This window comes from Lucilia sericata, unplaced genomic scaffold, assembly GCF_015586225.1.
Source record: "Lucilia sericata isolate MDLA Ls3-8-SP2 unplaced genomic scaffold, ASM1558622v1 Contig000014F_arrow, whole genome shotgun sequence".
NCBI classification, from domain to species: Eukaryota; Metazoa; Arthropoda; class Insecta; order Diptera; family Calliphoridae; genus Lucilia; species Lucilia sericata.
The window spans coordinates 675,957-698,763 of record NW_023994053.1 but is presented as its reverse complement, the minus strand read 5'-3'; the positions used below and the strand labels follow the sequence as shown (position 1 = coordinate 698,763).

At 27.7% G+C, this 22,807-nt stretch overlaps 1 protein-coding gene across 1 annotated transcript in view; it reads left to right on the top strand.

Moving 5' to 3' along the window:
- Positions 1–803: 803 nt before the first annotated feature.
- Positions 804–22,807, top strand: part of LOC119604727 — a 58,693-nt gene continuing 36,689 nt past the window's right edge. The window contains exon 1 of the mRNA XM_037957535.1: positions 804–986. The gene's annotated coding sequence lies outside the window, so the exon portion shown is untranslated. The remainder of the gene's footprint in view (positions 987–22,807) is intronic.

Below are 22,807 nucleotides of genomic sequence, written 5' to 3'. Positions count from 1 at the left end.
GACTAGACTATGACTAGACTAGACTATGACTAGACTATGACTAGACTATGACTAGACTATGACTAGACTATGACTAGACTATGACTAGACTATGACTAGACTATGACTAGACTATGACTAGACTATGACTAGACTATGACTAGACTATGACTAGACTATGACTAGACTATGACTAGACTATGACTAGACTATGACTAGACTATGACTAGACTATGACTAGACTATGACTAGACTATGACTAGACTATGACTAGACTATGACTAGACTATGACTAGACTATGACTTGACTATGACTATACTATGACTAGACTATGACTAGACTATGACTAGACTATGACTATACTAGTAATTTACTTTTCATGTTTATTTTGATTTAATTCTTTAAAACTTCCCATAGTGACAATAATATTATTCCATTACTTTATAGTTGTAAGTTGCTAATGACGAAGAAGACCCTTATAATGGTTGCACTGTTGTTGTGTTTATGTTTGAAGTCTTTCGTCGAACTTGTTGCAATAAAGAAAATTGTGTTTATGTCATACCAAAAAGGACATTGTTCGAAGCGAAGGCATGCAATAAAACCGACAAAAAAACACAACTACCACCGAATGGGCTAACACAATTTTCCTTTCATTATCGTTTCATGTTGTATTTATTTCTTATATATGAGGGCAACTTCAATGAGTTCGATTGTTAGTTGTTAAACGCATTTTGGACAACAAACTGTAAATTGTTGCGGAGTTTTGTGTCATTTAAATAAATACTATATTCTGACTTTTAACAGGACATTAAATTTTTGAAAAATATCATTAAGTCAGTATCCAATACAAAGTCAAAGTTAGAAGTTATGAATAACATAAATAAACGGTTAAATATTAAAATTCAAATTAACATTATTTGACAATTGGAATTAAAAACATTAAAAAAAATAAAAACAATTAAGGACTATTTTACGTGTGTGAACGTCTGAAATAAAAAACTAAAAGGTATTAATTAGTTAATTAACTTAATTAAGAAATTTGTAATACAAAAATTCAATATTCATATAGTGCCTCATAAAATCGATATTGAAAGTGTTTTTGTTGTTGTTTAGTTGCAAACTTTTAAATTGGATTGTGTTTATATGAATGTGTCTCTATGTGTATTGGTGTGTGCAGTGTCGTGTAGTGAGTGCATTTGGGATTTTTGTGTAATTAAAGTTGCACAAATGAATCCATGTAGTGTTGCATTGTGTACTCTAATTGCACTTATACTGTGTACTGGTGTTTCTAACTTTTAATATTGTTAACAACTGGTATTGGTTAAAATGTTTCATTTCTAGTTGTTTTGTTTTCATTTGGTATTTAATTAATGTTTATTATTACAATGAATTCATGTTGATTTTTCAACTGAAATACAAATTACTTATATTTAGCAGCAGACAGCAGATATTTGACGGTTGGTGGTAATGGCGCTGGCGTAGGTGTTGGCGTTGAGGGTCGAATCTGTAGTTGTTGTTTTCCTTGTATCCTTAAATTGTGTTTGTTTAGTGTTTGTTTTACAACAAAATTATTGTTATAAATTTCCTGCAATCATTTCAAATTCTAAGACTCAGACTGCTAACACTTTCCTCGATATTCTTAAGAAACATTAAGGCCACAGGATTTCTTCCTTTTAGTCTACATACAGTACAAGTCAGTGATGGTATTCATATACATACATATGTATATGTCGACGTAGTATTTGAATATACATATTGTAGGGTTTGCCTTAATATTGTGTATTTTGCAATTAGTAGTAATTGTAGTAGTTGTTGCTGTTAGAGTCCTAAGAAATAGAAAATTTGTTGACGTTGTTGTTCTATAATGATAATAATTGCGTTGTCTTTAAGAAACAAACCCTATGATATAGTTGTTGTTTTCATTTTATATTTGTTTATTTTCCAAAATGTAAACAAATTATATACAATTTATTTTCATAAACACTCTTGCATACAATACATACATACATGCAGATAAACGTTAGATATAAACTCTTACACAAATACATATATTCTATATAAAGTACATACAAAAACAATCATGTCACCTCTACATTTAGTATTTTACTATATTTAATGTATATCCTATATGGCATTAAAACTGTCATTCTAAGACACCTTTGGTTGGCTTTTCCTCTGTTACGGTTTCTATTTGTGTGTGTATTTAAGTTTTAGGTGTTAATTTAAATACTAAGTCATTTCAAGGCAACAATACCATTAGTATGTATTAAATATACATTTTTAAGATGAAAAAGAAATCGTATTCGTGTATGTTAAAAATACAAATTCCTTTCAAGTTTTTTGTTAAAGTATGTATGTATGCGTGTTGTGGGAAGAAAAGGATATTAAGCTAAACCGTTAAGCAATAACAGCTTACGTTTGCAGTGCAAATATTTCATTTATCTCTATAACATTTAGTATAATTGCAGCACATTTCGTAAAGTAGCTACTATAAAACACACATTAGTGTCCTTTAGAAAAAAAATGTTTTATTTTGTTCTCTTTCTTATATGACACGTACATGAGCGATGGAATCTTTGACAATATCTCAACCTAATTATGGTAATATTAAGAAAAGCAATATGTTTCGATACCTTAAGGCAACAACAATTGATTCTTAACAACATAATGAAAACACCAGGCGCAATGCATTTAAATTGCTAAATGGATGAATGGTTAGATTAATATAAAATCTTAAGGGTGGCATAAATTGCAACTGTTTTATGTGAAAAAGTAGGTGTCTTTTTTAATATATGCTCAAATGAGGGTTATACTGAGAATATATTATTATATATTTTTGTTTGTGTTAAAATATTATAGCTTTAAAATAAAAATATATTTAATTTGAAATACAAAGTATAAATTTGCAACAATTCGTAGTAATAAATTATTACAGATGCCTTTAAGTATGCAAGATGTAAACAAAATAAATTAGTTCTTGGAATATTCTTGAAAATTTTTAGAAAAGATTTTGATAGTTATTTATTAAACAATATAGATAGCTTAGGCAATTTTGAACCGAGATGTGGTTTTAAAATATTTCTAGCACATAGAACCTTTACGCAATATACATTTTAAATAATCTGAACTCGATCCGCGCTGCTGGTCCTACATACTTATTTTGAAAGGTTGCCTTTTTTAAAAGGTTTTGCTCATTTGCATATACTATGTATAATAATTAGTGATTGTTGTTTCCACCTTCACTACTTCACTCTTTTTCCCTTATTAACTAGAATAATTAAAATCTATAAAAATTACTATTAAAATGTTGCTAAAATTAATAATATTCTGTTGCACTCATATTATGTTTGTTTATTTATGTATTTGGTTGCAAGTATATATATGTACATGGAAAATTTAAATGGTTTGCAAGTGCAACTACAATGTTGAAATTCTGTATATAGAAAATATTTTTCAACAATTCTTGCATTTATACCTCCTTTTTGCGATTTCCCTTAAATTTAGTTAATTAAAAAATTTTGTTTTATTTAGTTTTTGTGGTATTTTCATATTTTCGAACTTTTTTTTTGCAACTTTTATTAAATTAATTTGTATCTTGACCTCGATAAGAGTTCTTTTGTAAACTCTTTTTCTTTATTTACTTTTTGTTATGATCAAAAACAGACTAAATATAAATCATAATTTCCCAAAAGTTTTTCTATTGTTTTGTTATTGAATTTTTTAAAAAAAGATAATAAACCATAAATCAAAGTGGCGCAAAAGTTATTCTAAACAAATTATCAAATCTACACCCTATTAATCGTTTGGTATTGTTATAAATTTGTAATGTTTCATCAGATATGGGATTGATGTTCTAATGCTGGTGGCTAACAAAAACCTTTTTCAATTAAATGTTGTTGTTGGTTTTTTTTTTACTAGTTTAGAAGCTATTATTTTAGAAATGTTCTAAAACTTTAACTGATAAAATCAAAATATTGTAAAAGATACAGATACTTAACCATGTCTTTTAGAAAGAAACCCAGTTATTTCTTTTATTTTTCTGCAAAAAAATATGTACTCAACAAAATTAATTCTCTTGCATGAAAGAATTTCAAAATCCTACTCGTATCTGTGCGTGCAACTATGAGGGTGAATGTCATTGCCAAATGTTGAAACAAAAAAAAAAAAAAAAAAAAAAACAAAAAAAAAGTAAAGAATATAAAAGTACAAGTACATGTGTTAACAACATACCAAGTAGTTTAGTCTGCAAAATACAAATATTCGCGTGTAATTTATTTTAATTAGGAAATTTAATTGACGGTAAAACAGTAGAAAAAATCTCAAAATCCCTGAACTTTCTAACACTTTTTTGGTATAACATTTAAAGTTCTTTTCCCTTTGTCAGTTAGACTTAAGTAAGATACTTGTATGTATATTTAAATTCTAAATAAATATAAAAAGTTTGAAAAAAAACGTGAGTCTTAGATCATTTATTTAAAATTGTACTCCCACATTAGTAGTTTTCATTGGCCTCATGTTAATACAAGACCTTGTAAAGTTGCATAAATAAATGGTGCGTTTAATTTTAAACTTTTTCTATCTTATTTTCTACTACATACCGCAACACAGCAGGTGATTTTTACTGTTTATAAATGTGTGTGCTTTTTTTTTTAAAGGAAAACATGTTTTTTTTTATAAAATAAGAATTATATAGTAAAGTTTTCTATATAATAATGATAATGTCGATATTTTATTGACAGTTTGTGGAAGATTTCAAAGAAAAATGTTAAGTTTATATGTACAAATGTAAAAAGAATTTCTATGACATGACAAGTCAATACATATAAATATTTAATAAATGAATCAATGTCATTAAAAATCTCTGTATCTTTCACACACACACCAACAAACCTATATGTATGTTGGCTGATGTGAAATCTAACTTTTCATGTCATTTACTGTTTCCTGTACACAAACCGGATCTAACAGGATTGTGTGTGTGTTGTATTCATATGTTGGTTAAACACAAATACATACATATGTATGTATAAAATATATGTATTACAACTATAATTGTCTATATAATATAGCTATACGTACACTTATTCAATTTCATTTCCATTATTTTTTCAAGTGTGAAAGACAGATGAAAAAAAGTTAAACTGACTGAATTTATCCGTAATCGTTTATATATTTTTTTCCATTTGAATAATAAAATTTAATGATAATTTTCTCCCACTTTTCTTTATGTTTTATACATTTTTTTTGCATTTATAAAACTTTTTTCTTTCGTTTTTTCTCTCTCTACTTTTGTCTTTAAATTCAACTATAAAATTCAGTTTTTTATATTATTTTATTCTTTTTTGTAATTGTTGTTTTTTTTTTGTTTTGTTTTCTTTGTCATAATAAATTTTACCACCTTTTGTCTAATAAAAAAAAAAAAAAAAAACAATTTTCATTTTCTTTTCCTTTAATTTTATTTTTTTTACTACATATTAATGTCGTCATGTCGATGACGCATTATTTAGGTGGCCAAGGTACTCCCTAACCGCTCAAGTCTAGTTAATTGACTTTTTTCCACTACTAGTTTTACTTGCTTATTTAGTTAGTTTAGTTATATTAGTTAGTTTTGTTTTGCTGTTAAATAGAAAAGGCACGAGCAACACATATAAAATAAGTTTGAAAACCAAAGGTCTTATTTAGTAAGTTTAAGTTGTGGGTGCTTAGTGTGTAATAGTAGTTTATAATTAAATCGATTGAAAAATGATTAAGGTGTAGTTTCAAGGTCGATTGTCTTTATTTGTAAGAGTTTTACAGTGCAATTTTCTATTAAGAGAACAACAATAGCGGCTATTTATTTATTTTGTATTAGAATAGGAAGGTTTTATTTACTTTTTCAAAAGTTGAAATTTCTAAATCTTTTCGTAGACATTATTATCAATTCAAGCCAAAAAAGTATTTTGGTATATTTTAAATTCTCTAAACTCAAATCAATTTATGGAAATTGTCTATACATATTTAGCACCTAAAAATTTTACTAAATCAAGCAATGAACTCTGCAGTTACAAAATTTGTCTTGCTTTGTTTTATTTTTAATGATTCCTAAAATTATTTGATTTTAGTAATGACTTCACTAGTCTCAAAATAATTTGTTAGACATTAATAGACGAATATAATTTTAACCACTAGAGATTGTATTATGCTTTTGTGCTGATGTTTGCAACGCAGAGAAATAGCCATGTCCGTCTGTCCGCCAGTCTGCGTGTCATGTTAACATTGTTATCAAAGTACATGTCGCATTTAATGAAATTTGTCACAATGAAATATTTCACTTAGCGCCCACACAAACGGAACCTCCGAGTGGCACTTTTTTTAAGCATGTAAAACAGAACAACTTATCAACTCCTTATTTGTAAGTACTTACTTAAGTACTAATTTGTCAGCATGCATGTTATTTGCCTCCATATTAAAATAATAATATATTAAATAGCAATGTAAATTAGTGAAAAGCGTTTTAACTCATTACATTTTTAATATACGTTTTTGCTGGGTATATTTTAATTTATATTGTAAGCCAGTCTAATGTACATAAAATAAATATTTTCATTTTAAACTTTTTTTGGATATTTATCAAAAAATATCAAATATTGTAGTGGTCAACATCAAATGTGTCTTTCTACCTAAATACCAAAATTTAGATTGATTAAAAAAACTTTTATTTTTTAATGATTTTCAGTCATTGAAAATGTTAAATTGCATTTGTAATTGAAAAAATAGCTTAAACTCTTAAAGTGTTTTCTAGTGTCACTTAATGTTTAAACCAATAGCACTTAGAAAAATAAACAAATACAGAACAATCTTGTATTCACGGTTAATTAATGTAGTCGCAGAGCTTAATAAATTACTTGGATTTAGTTTTTTTTCTTGGCTACAAAAGAAGTACAGCTTAATTAAGTTTTATGTAGACCTTCATATACTTACAAACTTAGATACAAGTTAAAATGTTTTGCCAACAAGAACAACTACAACTATAACATCAATATAATACAAAACAGGAGATTCTTACAGAAACTCAACACAAAACAATGTTATTGACCGTGATTGTCAATAGACATAAACACGAATGGTTATAAAAGCAAAGATACTTCAATCTCCTAAATACCCTGCAGGGCTGAAAGTGTTTACGTTCAATACAACTCAAAATGAGTTGTTTATTTTGCATTTTCATTTACTAGTGATACAACTAACACAGATTAGTGCAGATGGTCTCAATTATTTGCTGCATCTAGTCCTTTGCTAAGCCAAAACTTTTCTAAAGTGTTACTCCCTTAAAATATAACAAATTTCATGTACAACAGGGTTTGTACTAAAAGTTTACACATCATTGTTATGTAAGTTCTCTTAACACACATAGAAAATATCTTTAAGGAATTGTTTTGACAATGAACTTAATAACATTTAAATGCTCATATATAAGTTTATATGGATTTTAGTTTATATCTTCTAGCTGCTCGTACATGAAGAATTTTATTAAATCTTTTTAGTCTACTTCCTTATTAATAAAATAAAAACATGAACAAAACAACTATGACCAAGATACCGGTAATTAATTACTTTTATAACCTAGTTTAACAAATTAAGGGCTTATTAAATAAACATTTTCTGCTATAAACCATATAACGTTTAAAACCAAACCGTTAGCAACAATCTATGTTTTGTATATGTATGGGTAATATTTTATATGTTTTAGTATTATTCTTAGGATGAAAACAATTTCAAACAAAATTTATTGCGTGACTTTTCAATATAAGAAGTAAATTAACACACAGAACCATAAATTCAGATATTTAAACGTAACATTTATATCTAAATAAATAGTATATGTAACTAAATGTAATAGCACGTGCTTGTGTAAGTCTATACTAAGTAAAATGTATATCTTCATAACGGTTTGTTTGAATATTACATAACTGAAGATTGATGGCTTTAACCCAAATATAACTTGAGCTGTTTTTAGGCGAATGAAACAAGTGTTAGGGATATAGTTTAGTATTTACTTAGTCTTAAATCATTGTTGTGCTATTTCCTGTTCTTAAATTAACAATAGGTTTTATGACCTTCAATTGAAGTGTTGAATATATTCTACTAGAAATATTGTTTTTGACATTTACATTTGTATGTTATACAAACATTTGATCAGATTTCGGCATGACCTATTTTATTTTTCTTAAACTGAAAATATGTTTATTTTATGACCTTTTTCTGAGTGCTAGAAATACTCCACTTGAAAGTTTTTTTTTAAGACATTCCCTTATGTTTTATACAAATATGTGAAGAAATGTGAGTAAAAAAAATCTACATATCTTTATATTTTTTTTAGCCTTCCTTCTGTTTCCGTTTGTAATAAATACAAATATTTATCTGAGATTTAATCAAATCAGCTAAATATGTAAACACAACTGATTCTGATATTATATTATCAGGATTAATATAATATCAGGAATATCCGAATATAGGAATTTCCGAGAAAAAAAAACAATATATACGTCAGGTAGATAAGATGTACATCAATTCTGAAATGGACCAAACCTAATACCTCTCAATTTATTAAATAGTTTTCTGTAAAACTAAAATGACGACAATTTTGACACTTATTTCGATAAAAAGCGAAAATAATATGCCTCTTAAACCCACTAAAAACCATTTTGTTTTTAGTGGGTTTTTTAGAATTATTTTTCCCGTAATCAGCTGAAAATTGCGGAACTTTTGAGACCCATTTTGGAAAGATTTCAGATTTTCTTTTACATATTGCACAATATTTTCAATCGCTGACAGGAAACTGAGGTCCTTCCTCTGGAGACTCTAATGTACAAGTGTATATCAAGAGAAAAAATTTTCAGAGCCATCTTATTTGAAAGGCATATTGTCTAGGAAAATATTTGGTAATGCCGTATTTGACATACAACGATACAACGCTACGTCGCCGATTGTGAATGGGTCAATTATTAAATAGATTTTATTATTACTATAAAAATTTTTTATTATTAAAAATCTTATTAAATTTTTTAGGAAAATTTCTAAACATATTTAAATTAAGCTCTTTTATACTTCTTCCTTTTATGATTTAAATGCCGTCATAAAATTGTAACGACATGCCACACTATCCTAAGTATTCATATGTAGACCAGACCGTAGACAACGAATTCAATGAGGTTTTAAAAAACATCTATTATATTGGCTACTATAAGTAACAATATGAACAACAACAATAGAATTCCATAATATACTTTTCAAAGTTCAGTCCCTGCATTTCGATGTGAAGGTACCGAACTAGTAATTAGCTATTTAACAATGTCCTGGATGGAATTTTCGAGAAGGCATATGACTCTGCAATAGATTAATTCTATAAGTGATATTAAGACATTTGAAATAAATTCGTACATACGATTTGAAACTGCTGGGTCATGTGTCCTAGTATATGTTGCATGGGAGTGTGTATACAAATGAATAAATTCGCAAATCTATTGCTTCATTTTTTAAATGAATTGAGTTTAATATCCGGTTTGACTTTTTGTTGTTCGTTATTATTCAGGCGGAATAGAGCTAAGTTTATCTTACTTTTTATAACTCTGGGTTTATTTGTATGTGAGTATCTATGACTTGGTAGTGGGTAACATTGTAGATATATACATATGTATATATATGTATATGAAAACTGTGTTTTATAAAGATATGACTTTTGTTGCTTCTTTCTTCTTTTTTGATTTTTTTCGTTTAAATATTTTATAACTCAACAATTTCATTGTTATTGATTTTTTATTTCTATACTAACACAAACAAACTACATACATATGTGAGTATCTATGTGCTGTGTGTGTTTTTATTCATGAATATTTGTATGTATGCAAATGTGTCTATGTGAAAAGCAAACAAATTTAATCGAATTTTTACACCCATACTAATGAAAATCATGGGCGTAGAGTGAATTGAAAATGAAGTTAAAACTATAGGAAATGATCAATTTTGAAAAATGTGTTATTCACACTTTAATTCTATTAAAATCTTAGGCTTGATTTAAAGTGTTAATTGTAGTTTAGATTAAAAGTGTGAATATATTTTTTTTTGGAAAATTAACAATAATGCTTATCTGAAATTTTAATTTTTTGGAAAGGCAAGTTTAATGTTTAATATTAATGCTGTATATAACACAAATGTATGAATTTTAAATATAAGTCACTAAGGCAAATGACTCAAAGTCATGAGTAGTATGATTGAAATAGGCTTGCTTTATGTCATATGTATTTATTTATCTATTTAAAAGTAAGAACATTTCTAATCAATGTTTACAGATGAGTAATAACCAGACACATGATATATTCAAATATTATTTCTATTTATTCTGCCCTTTATATTACAAAATCCTTTTAAGTGTTTCGTTGAAAGCATTTAACTTTCTTTTGTTAATAAAATATTCCGTCCAAAAAGGAAATATTAAAGGGCCATTTAGTTATAACACTATGAAATATACTGCTCTACTTCTTTTGCTAACAACAACTAATAGATAGGAATCTATCAAAATATAATTTGTTTTTTTTTTTTTCTCCCATTCAATCTTTTTATTTCATAAGAATCCCTCAATTCTATACTACAAATTGTATTTTGTCAATTTGTTTATTGTAGTTATTTTTCTTCTTATTTGTTTTTTGAAGAATGGTTTTCTTTTTTTATTATCCTTTTTCTTTGCTACTTCTGTTATAAACCAAAAATCATAAGATGAGTGTTATTATTTTATTATGGAGATGATGTAATAAATGAAATTTCTAGTGGAAGTTTTTTATTTTTATTGTATAGACTAAAGAACTTTAACCTTTTAGGGACATAAAAAAAGGTTTAGCTGGGCATACAGTGTTTTGTAATAAAATTATATTTTAGTTATGGCATAACACTATTTCAAAATATGCTAAATATATTAAGTACGTTTTCATATTTTGTTATTACAAATGTAATCAGAACAGTTCATCAGTCTTTTTGTTGGGATTGTTTAACCATAATTTTAAAAATTATATTGAAACACAAGGAAAGGTTTGTAGCGCAAAGCTTCGCATCGCTTGTAGCGCCCACTCTGACATCAGAATAAGTTTTAAATTATGCTTAATAAGCTTTCAATAATAATTCAAATTAAGCTGAAGCTTTTAATAAGCTTCTGAGTAAGCTTTCGGGAATGTTTCTTATGTCTGATAACCCAGATTGACCTAAAACTTGAACCCTTTAGATAGACATACATAGGTAAATATTATTTGGTCAACTTTTTATTTGATCAAGTTTTCGAATATAAGCCTCATATAAAGCTCTCAAATTAAGCGTTTAATAATCTTAAAATTAAATTTTTGATAAGCTTTTAAAATAAGATCAATAAGCTTTCAATAACAATTCAAATTAAGCTGAAGCTTTCAATATAAGCTTTATATTAATCTGAAAAAGCTTTTGAAACAAGATTTTAATAAGCTTTAAAAATAAGATTTCAATAAGCTTTTAAAATAAGATTTCAATAAGCTTTTAAAATAAGATTTCAATAAGCTTTTTAATTAAGCTTTAAATAAGCTCTCTTTCGACATATTGTCCAAGTCTGGTCAGATTTAGCTAAACTTATGCCTAATAAATCTAGACTGAGTTTTCGGAATACTTTATGGGGTAAATGAAAATTGTGGAAAGTACAAAACGAATAGCAAACTTATATACTATTCACTCAAAGTTTATTTAACACAAAAAATATTTTCCTGGAAAACTAACTCTTCTGTTAAAAGCATGGAAAATAAACAATTATTAAACTTAAACTAAAAAATCAATTTAACATAGATAAAATAGCAAACCAACAACGGCTATAACTACAATTGTAAGTTTGTATTGTAAACGTAAATACAATAAAAATGATGACAACAGTTGCTCGTGTTTGTATAAGAAAGAACAATGAACTATCATAAATTCATTGTCACCCATAAACCACCAACACGGACAATAGAACACGAGCAACAACATCAGATGTTTTAGCAACAAACTAATGATCCCTTTTTCCACAGTGTTGTGTTGCATTTACGAAAGAAATAGAAAATTAGTTTTTAACAACAAATAGAAAAAAAACATAGCAAAATAAACTAAATACAAATGTATATATAAAGTTTTATTACCAGGATTTAAAGTTAAAAGCGCTCGTTGCACAAGGACTGAAACAGGAAGATAAGGATAAAAAAGCGCTGCTAGGAAAGTAAAGTTTATTGGCCTGAAAATAAGAAAAAACAAAAACACATTAAAACAATTGCCAACCTAAGCAGCAAAGGTAAAATTAGGGATAAAAAAAAACTACTTTTTTTATAACATAAACTAGAAAGTTAAATTTTTGTACAAAGCATACCATCCCCCTTTTTGCATGCAAATTATTGCATATAAAAAAGATAAGATATACCTCATAAAACTCAACTATTTAAATGTAAAAGGATGTTTGTTTGCATTTCGAATTAGACCATGGCGAAATTGCAAGTTGTTGCTAGAAAAAGGATAAAGAAATAAAATGAATCTGCATATTTTTCCGAGACAAATAGTGTAATTGTGATTTTGCATAATTAAAACTTATAATTAAAATATTTGCTTTTTTATTAGTTTTAAGTGGTGTGGCAAGTGCTCGTTTAAAATAAATTTCAGTTTTTGTTGCACTTTTAATTGCAGCTATTTAAGAAGAGAAAATAATAAACTTTTACATTGCACGAATTTAACTGGTTTAAATAAAACATTTATTAAATTAATTGATAAACTTTTTTTTATATTTCATTAAGATTTAATAGTTTTTAGCTCGAAATGTATACTTTTTTTATGTCAAATATTATTGTTGGACAATTGTCTTTGCAGTAGATTACTTCTGTTGATTTAAAAGAACTATATTTATGGTATGGACTTCGGATTTCTTTAAAGTTTAGTCAGCAACACTTCAATTTTCAATTTTGAATTATTTGGTGTCACTAAAGTGATGAATGACCATCTTTTCATTACAAACAGTAAAGACGTGAAATGGTACTTGTTAAAAAGTCCTAAATTACTTCTCGACTTTATTATCTATTGTCTAGGCTACCAACTAGTTATGAATTATCTAGGAACCGGGCTTTTAGATCATTCTATGGACTAGTCAATAACCTTATCCATTGACTAGTTTTTGGATCAGTCTATAACTTGTATAAATATGTATAAGGACTACTTAGCAAAAGTTTTTTTTATAATATAAAATATACTTAGCACTAAATTATCCATCCCTGATATGTATTGTAACTTTTTAATCATGTTTTAATCACGCTTAGTTCTTATTTCAAGAATTTCTTTTCTTGATTAACTTGAATTGATAATCAATTAAGAATTGTTTAACTTACTTAACTGCTTCTTAATTGCTGTTATATAAGCAACATATTTCTAAAACTGAACTTTACTCTAAATACAAAGTAATATAAACTTAAGAATTTCAATTACTTTTAAATCACCATTATTTTGCTATATTTAGTTTAAGTATATTTAAGTAGATATTTAATTTTAATTGTTAAGTTATTACATTACACAAGAACCCTACAATTTTTTTTTGTTATACAGTTCGCAGTCGCATTTAAGTCAATCAAGTTTAAAGTTTTTATGTTAAACAAATGTTTTTCTTCGGTATCATTAATTGTGGGTTCAACACCGAAATTTATTGTGCAAAAGATCTACAACAAACATCAAAAGTAAACAGATTTAAGCGTGTGTGTCGTCTTTTCATAAATGTTGTTTGTCGGTCGGTCTGTCTATCTGTCTCACTGAATGTGTGACGGATATTTAGTGTGTAAGTTTAAAAATGGCACGTGTAGTTCAAAACAAAAACAAAAAAAAAACTTCAATTCAATGTTAGTTGTTGAAACTGCGGCTGGTTTCTCGACAAAAAACAAAAGAAACTGAAAAAGACATTTACAAGAAAAAAAATGTTTCAAATACAATATTCAAATTTGCTACAAAAGCAATGTAAAATGAACTGAAAACTGAAATCTTGTAAATAAAAATTTAAATATTTATGTAAATAATTAAAGAAACACACAGATACCCGAACACACACACATACATATAAACACATACTAATATAATATTATGACAGTCTGACAGACAGTTTGTGACTTATATACTCATATGCTGCTGCTCTTTGGCTTTTAAACACTCTCACAAACAAATGAATCGTAAATTTCAAACAACTACTGACAACTTTTGTTGTTTCCTTCTTTACGGTTGTTATTTATGTTTGAGTATCTGTGTTTGTTAGTGTTGGTGTTGGTCCGTCCTATCTATATCTTTAAGTTGATATTTATGTCACTTTTTATACATATTTTTGGGTTCATACTAGTAGTTATTACAGATAAATAATATAGTCGTTCATTCCAACTCTAGTAAAATTTCTTAAACATACTATACAATAAAATATAAAAAGAAATAAATAAAAAAATAAATAAATGACAGACACCGTGGCGCCGCCGACTTATGGTTGGTTGGCTAATGAGCCGGTCTATCTAGTAAATGACATACATAGATGGAGTAGAGGGAAGGGAGGGAGTTAAACAAAACATGCAAACTGTGTCGGGTCTTTTTTTTAGTACATATAATTTTTGATACTTTTGGTATGTCTGCTTAACAACAAGAAAAAAGCTGCAGAACAAAAAAAGATACAAATAAAAAACTAACTAACACATACATACACTCCCCAATAACAGTATCCTTTATTTAATTGAATAATAAATTGTTTATTATATTATGGCTGTTTGTTTGTTTGAAATTTTTATGAAACATGGTGTTGAAAATGTTGATGATTAAAAATGCCGGTTATTATGTATTTTACACTGGAGAAAATTTTCAATTTTTTTTCTTTTGCTAAAATTTAATGTAAAAAATTTACATTAATTACTTACATCACTGTAATGAAAATTTATGAGGCGTTAAAGAGGGGAATGGTTTAAATCTGTTAAAAAATTGCGTTTTAACAGGATTTTGTAATAAGTTAAAAATAATAATAAAAATTTAATAATCATTTTTAAATTGCTGCCATATTTATTTTGTGTGTCAGGAACAATTTTTATAATAATTTTTTTTAAATTTTTTTATAGCGAGAAAAAAACATATTGTTACTTTTCCCTTTTCTTCTTCATTAAAAATCACTTGAGATGTTTCTTTTAGTTGTTAAAAGTAGATCATATTTCACTTGTTGGAATAGAAGATTAAATTTAATTTACTATTTGATAAACTAAAGGTCTTACAGTTTACTTACTAGATAATAAATTTGGTTTATGTCTTTTTTTTAATTGCTTCCTGTTTGCGTTACTTAGCAACATTAGTCATCTCTCTGTATTTGTATTTCTAAGAAAAAGACTTTAAATTTTCATAAGTACTACAGGGTTCACAATCCTTATATGTTCTCAATATTACTGGCTTGGCAGTGATATTGAAGACGAAGAAATTTTCTTTTTACCAGAAATCTTATAGAATCTTCACTATGGTTATAAATTTTATAATATTTCCGAACAAAACATTCGAAACCAAATACATACTAGCAAAGACATGTTAATGACTTGTACTTACTCAAGAACTTATATTCCAATGACTACTACATACCACCTGTATTACTTAGAAGAAGTCTAATAATGACTTACAAATAACTATATACATAAGGTACTTACTTTATAGCATTAAAATTTTGTTGTTATACCATACACCACTTTAGTGGGTTTGTGCTGATGTTTGTAACACACAAAAATATTCGTTCTATACCTACTTAACCAATAAGTTTAGATTCATTTTCTGAGTCGATTGAGCTATGTCCGTCTGTCCGTCTGGCTGGCTGTCCATGTTAACCCTATGCGCAAGGTACAGGTCACAATTTTCAATATAATTGGATGGAATTTGGTACACGCGCTTTTTAGACCCAAGGACGAAGTCTATTGAAAATGGTTAAAATCGGCCTATACACCAGACTCCCCTCTGAAAAGGGCCTTTTAGCTCATAATTATGTTAAATATACCTATATCTCGAAAAAAGCGGCACAAATAAGTTTAAAATTTTATAGAGATCGGGCCTAATTTAATCCTATCCGCATCCAAAATCTCCTTCAGAAATTGAGTTGAATGTCCAAAATTCACATATAAACACTAATATCGCGATGAAATTCAGCACAAATAAATAAATTACATAAATATAAATCTAATCACAAAATTTTATCGGCATCAGTCCATATTTGCTCCTAGCCCTCATATAAACCCTCTTTCAGAAAATGAGTTTTTCATCCATAAATTGCTTAAATGTAACGGAAACAATGTTATATTGAAGATAAATACTTTATTATGAAAAATCCCATTTAATATTCATAACTGGTGTAGGTTATCATATGGTCGGCCACGCCGACTATACCTTCTTACTTCTTAAATGTTTGTTTTTGTTAAAAATTAAAAATTTTTTTGTCAAAACTAATAATAGACGCAATGGATCCTCGTATGCTAAAATCAAAACTACTTTCTTAATTATACCCTACACCATTTTAGTGGGGAGGGTATATTGGGTTTGTGCTGATGTTTGTAACGCACAATAATATTGGTCCTATACACACCTTAAAGTATACCAATCGGCTTAGAATCATTTTCTGAGTCCGTCCATGTAAACCTTGTAATCAAACTACAGGTCGCAATTTTGAAGATAATTCAATGAAATTTGGCACATGATAATCGATGGTATCGGAGACAAAGCCTATTTATTGAAAATGGTTAACATCGGTCCATTTCTTTAATATACTCGTATCTCGACAAAAAGCTGCAAAACCATATTCTATACTAGCCTTGATGACTTTCATTAATTTTATAATTATAGGGTCTCATTTGACCATAGCCCCTATACAAATCCCCTTCAAAATTTGACTTAAATGTCCACAATTTTGTTCAACAATAAATGGCTTAAGTATAATTCAAGGCAAGGTACAATTCAACTTCAATGCTTTATCATGAAAACTAAATCACATTTTATTTTTGTAACAGGTGTAGGGTATTATATGGTCGGCCTCGCCCGACTATAATTTCTTACTTGTTTTTTATTTGCAGGCGATCATAGTAACTACTTACCTAACTCCCTACTTTTAAGCGAGCCCGTAAAGTACTGAGCAAATTTTAGCACTTTAACCTTACTTTTCTTAATGTAACTTTTTGCTGGGATAATCCTTATTAGATTTCCAAATTTTCGATTAATTTATTATATCAAGTAATAAATATTTTAATAATTTTTCTGAGTGTATAAATCATTGCAAAAAAAATCTTCAAACATAAATAAAATATTTCATGAAAATTGAAATTCAAGGTTTATTTAAACGAAGCAAAATTACATAATCTATTACAAAAAATAAACAACATTCCATAAATAATAAAATTTACCACAAAAACAGTAAAATCTCGATATACAGAATAAATAATACCTCTACCATTGTGCATAACAATTGTTTCTATTTTAATTACTGCTTTAAGAATACTTTAATAATATAATTCCTTTATAGATAATACATTTCCTTGAATTTTTTTTAAATAAAATTTCGTAATAAAAATTCTTATTTGTTTTCTTTTTTTTTACAATGACTAAAAATATGAGTTGAATGAACCCGTTTTAAATTTGTTGCTGTTTTTGTTGAGGTTGTTTTGTTGTTTTTGTCTGTATCTTTAAAAAATCGCACAATCAATAATTTGTATAAATTTAAGATGTATTTCTCTGTTTTTGTTAAGTATATGTTTAAATAAATTAAAATGTATCTATAAATTAGCTTATTGCCATAATGTTATTTTGTATTTATTTAAATTTCAGATTTATTTTTGTTCATAATTTGTTTTTAATATAGTTCAATATACCAGTAAATATAATTATTCAATGCTGTATAAATTATTGTTCATTGACAATAATTGTTTTTAATTCTTTTCTGTGAAATAAAAGAATAAAACGGATATATACGCCAATTGTCAATCGACATATTCATACGAACTCAATGAATATCCATCCGAGTTGTGCTTTTATTTAATTTGAAAATTCATGCATGTTTCCATATAATAAATTTGAAATTATTAACACGTTGCCAAATGAATTGTTTTAATGAAAGATGTAATAATTCAATTAAAATGTATATATTTTTTTGTTTCTATAATTTTCAATTTTTTTTGTTTGTTTTCTCGGATCCGTTGTTCAATAATAAACAAAAATTGCTAATTTAATTAAAATTTTAAATAAAAATGATTTAATTATCGTTTTGGGTATTTAGTGTAAATAAATGTATTAATTACTTTTTTGTAATTTTTTTTTATCATCTGAATATGTGGTTCATTATTTTAGGGTTAAAATTATGTATGAATTTTTTGACAGGGTCATTGTTTTTTGGACAATTATTTTTTGGTTTTTATTTTAGTAGAACACTTAAATGTTATTGTTTAATAATGTATTGTTTTAATAATGTTTATTGGCTCTTTATTTTATGACTTATCAGCAGCTGTTTTGTTTTTTATTATTATTTATTATTTATATGGACAAATTATATTAAGGGTATTCATGAGCTCCCATTTAACTTTATATTCATTTGAAATTTGGTTATTTTTTTATCTCGAAATAGAATTTTTCTTAGTCCCGTTAACTCCACCTCCGGTAATTGCCGGTTAAAATATATTTAGTATGAAAACTGTCAATTTAACCTTACGATTAAATATAACCAGACATTGAGATAATGGGTTTTATAGTCATAAAATATTTCATTCTATATCTTATTTTACATGTGTGAGAACAGGTTTTACTGGGGATTCAAAATACTCTCACGTGCTAACATTTCCGTGCTATGATCAGCATCAAGTAATAGCGCCACAGGAAATTATTAAAATATTTGTTTAAATACGTAGAGAAATAAAAAAATGCCCTGTTGCTCTGATATTTGTTTATAAAGAAATATGTTTATATAGAAAGACATGTCTATAAATATATATAGCGTTGAACTCAGCAGGTTAAAATTGTACAAAAATAGAAAATTCTCCAAAAAGTTCAAAATTTTAGTAAAAATATAATTTTTTGAATATTCTCTCAAATATTGGCTAATAACTGTATATTGAATCAAAAATTGTTTGCGAACTTTTATTGATAATAATGATAAACCTTCTTTCGCATCTAAAAATGTCTCAGTAAACATAAGTCTGTGGCTATTCATTATTGAGTAGTATTCGGACTAGTCTATTGACAACTAAACTAATCCATAGACTATTGCGTAGTCCATTGACTAGTATTTTAGACTAGTCTATTGACTGGTTTATGTAATCGACTAGTCCATAAATTAGTTAAAAGGCTAGTCAATAGACTAGTAGACTTGTCTAAATATCGGATAAGTAATTTTAATAAAAAGTACTCTTTTGGGTAAAATTAAGTATCCAGCAGTTCGGTGGGACAGTTCCAACCTGCATTTTATTTAACCTACCACATGGGGTTACTCCTAGCCAGCGAATGCCCAGTGACAAGATATCTAAAATGTGCTGGTCCTACGAGTAAGTCATTTGTCTCTCCACAGTAGCTGTATTTTTCAGATTCATTAACTTTTTGTCGAACTGCTGGGTATTAAAAAGTTTCAATGTCTTGCTGAGTCTATAAACGGTAAAATTTACTCGGCACTCAAATTTATGGACTAGTCCAATAGACCCTTAACAGCGAAAAAAAGCTTAAACTTCAATACTTTGAATAACTGTTTGTTGATGTTAATCTATTTTGTTGTTTCGGGCAGGGGATAGTTAAATGACACTATTTTACCCCCGGGAGCATGTTAGCTCGATAAAAGACCCTCATCTTGCTGATATTGCAATCCTGCGGAAAAGTGGTGTTACCAGTACCTCTAGTCTGCGAGGACTATAAACTGGTGATGATCAAATGTATCCTCTGACCTTCCTTGGAATGATTTGGCATGTGGTTGAACCAGAGAACAATATAATATGGTACCACGAAAACCGGTAGCCCACAGGGAAAAGCTTCGAACTTTGTCCCTTCGGGGTGTACGGGGAAGAGAATGTTGTTTAAAAGACTGATGCACGGTAAAGCCTATAATTCGGGATAAGTTCTGTGCTGTTGCCGAGACAACAGATACCCCTGAGAATAGTGACTGTGGGACTATGCGTTGGAAATGAGTTAGTATCAAGTATACAAGATGAATATAGGGAATATATAGGCCTCACATATTCGTATACATAGAGTGAGTGTGCCGAATGAATGAAAAGTGTGCTGGTTTGAATAGTGATGGATGTATCTTATACAAGTGAAATGAATTTTCCTTCCTTGTCCGAGTATGCTTCAGGGTTTACTATATTCATACCAGATTTACCACTGTGTGTTCTCTGTGAGTAAGAACAAGCCTCGGCTTATTTGATGGATTCGTCTTTCGGTCTACCGATTACGTTTCTAGGTGCTGTTGTCGACTCAAAAAAGGCCATCCCATCTGTGTGGTTGCAAATAGAAGTGATTTTGTTGCAACGGGGCAGCAATGGTTAAGCAGAGATTAGATAGCTCGAGTACTTGAGCAGACTGCTTCCACATGGACCGGCAGAACCATGTACAAAAATTGCCACCGTCGTGTAAGATACGCAAAGGGGAGGTGCTCACCCTGTGAATGAAAAAAAAAAAAACACTGTGAAATTAGGCATTCAAGACAAGTGTTTACGTAAAGCTCTTTGACATAGTGAAACTTTTTATAATTGATTATATAAGACAACTAATTACTACTTTGAATAATGAAATACTCCATAGTATTCTCATATTTATGCTAAAAATTAACAACAAATATTATTGTTTTAAATATAACCAATATTGTAGGAATATCCCTAATATTTACACATTAATATGGATGAATGATAACTATTTTTTGAGTATGACTTCATGACCGACTGACTTTAATCAGTTTGTGGGTAAACGAATATTAAAGAAAGAAAACACATGTGAAAATCTATTTTTAATCTCACATTTTTTTTTTTGTTTGCCAGTTATTATGGATTCACATGCAAATCATTAGTAAAATATTTTTGTACAGTTTGTCAATAAGTGTTAAATAGCTGGTGAAAAAAATAATCGAAGAAAAAAACTTACAACCAAACTTTTAACTGTAAGTAAATCGAACAGACAGACAAGCTTTAAAAAAACTTAAATAATAAAGGTGCAAAATCATTGCAAATTAAATAAACAAATAATTAAATAAGCTTTTAAGTATGATTGATTGAAGATTTAATAAAAAACTGAAAACTGAAACCAATTTTTTCGATAAAAAAACGAGAAAAAGAGAAGTAGCAAAATCACAATATATTGTAAATTTTTTAGGCAAAGAAAGTCTTTTTAGAGGCCAAACTATGCATAAAAAATGTATTTAAAAAAATAATGAACCTTTTTTTAATAATTTTTTTTGCTGCATTCTTTTGTCTTTAAACAAAAAATTATTGAACTTAAGATAAATACTGAAAGCTGTGGCGCGTGGCTATAAGAAAAAACAGAATGGAACGTAATTTAAGCAAATAAGATCACATGACAGGATCATTATGATCAGCAACAACAACGTCATCATCAACATCATTATTTTTATTATTATAATGAGTTTAACTTGGCTTTTTACTAAAACAAAGTATTAAGAATTTGTTTGAAAGTGATATTTAAGATGCTCCATAAGAAAAAACAAACTTTGAGATTTTTGTGTTTTGAAATTTAAGATACTTTTTTCATTAAAATGTTTTTTCTTATACTTAGTTTAAAATATAAAATTTTGTTGTTTATTTTCCTACTTTTTTATTTTAGTTTATTGTTATAAATAGTTTTAAAATTAATAATGTTTTTGCAATTGTTGTGTTTTATTTTGTGCTTTTCAAAGTGAACAAAGATTTTTAAAATCTAGGTCATTCTGTGTGTAGAAAGAACTCAATACGTTCATATACATAAGTATTGAGTGAATGAGTGAGTACGCAAGTACTTTAGAAATACATATAAAATTGTTTGTGTTTGTAAGTATGTATTTCTGTTCATGGTTACTGGGTAATCACTATATACTTACTTGTACTTGTTTCTTTTTTTCTTTCAATTTACTGTTGCTATTTACTCTTCTTGTCTTGTTGCAACTAAATTTATTTTACATATTTTTTTAAGAAAAAAAAAAAAAAAAAAAACAAGGGGATGCTGCAGTTGTTGCTGTTTTTTTTGACACTGTATACTTTTTATTTGATTTTGTAGTTTATATCTTCCTTAAATGTTTAAATAAGATTTTTATCTTAATTTTATTTATAAACCTTTGGGAGTACATATTACTTATAAGTTTAGCAAATATTTAATTTAATTTAACCTTTTATTTGCTTATCAACTGTTGTTGCTTTTTTGAGATGACTTTGTAAGTGGGTTAATGTCCTGCCGGTTTTTAACCCTTCTTGCCAATATCTTGTCAATACATACTTGTAGTTTAACTTGTTCTACAGTAAACTGGGTCAATAGAACACAACCGAATACATGTATACACTGCTTTAAGATGCCATGCATACACAAATACATACATATAAAATATGCATATCGATACATATTTGTTCTTATATGCATCTACATTATGTACTTGAATGTTCATATGCACAAACCTTTAAGTTGTATTTTAATAGCACTTGTCGTAAATTGGGTTTGGGCTATCGGTTATTCCCCTGCTAAAGATTAGTAAGCATTATTTCAAATTGTTGTCCAATAGAGATTTGTAATCTTAGTAACTTTTAAAGCAATTGACAGCGATATGTATACATTTAATAA